Source organism: Mandrillus leucophaeus, unplaced genomic scaffold (assembly GCF_000951045.1).
Source record: "Mandrillus leucophaeus isolate KB7577 unplaced genomic scaffold, Mleu.le_1.0 Scaffold2021, whole genome shotgun sequence".
Classification (NCBI taxonomy): Eukaryota; Metazoa; Chordata; class Mammalia; order Primates; family Cercopithecidae; genus Mandrillus; species Mandrillus leucophaeus.
The window spans coordinates 6,757-7,297 of NW_012102057.1; positions in this window are offsets into that span (position 1 = coordinate 6,757).

A 541-nucleotide genomic window follows, 5' to 3' on the forward strand; every position below is an offset into this window, starting at 1 on the left:
TTTGAGACGGAGTCTCACTCTGTTGATAGGCTGGAGTGCAGTGGCATGATCTTGGCTCACTGGAACCTCTGCCTCCTGGATTCAAGCAATTCTCCTGCCTCAGCCTCCCAAGTAGCTGAGACTACAGGTGCATGCCACCACACCTGGATAATTTTCTTTTTCTGTATTTTAGTAGAGATGGAATTTCACCATGTTGCCCAGGCTGGTCTTGAACTCCTGAGCTCAGGCAATGCACCTGCCTCGGCCTACCAAGGTGCTAGGATTACAGGCGTGAGCCACTGCACCCAGCCTACACTGCTTTCTTAAGTGGGTCCCCAATCGTGTTCTCCTCACTGGCTAAGACTTTTCAACAAGGGTTTCCCAGTACCTCTTACAGGTGCTTTGGGGCTGAAAACAGGTCTATACCTCCCTGGGATGGAGCTCTTAGAGAAAAGGGCATGCTGCCGTTGTTGCTGTTTTGCAGAATTCAGTGGTGTTAAAGTCAGGTACTGGAAAATCTGAGGTGACTAGAAACTGCAGTGGACACCAGCACACTGCAGCA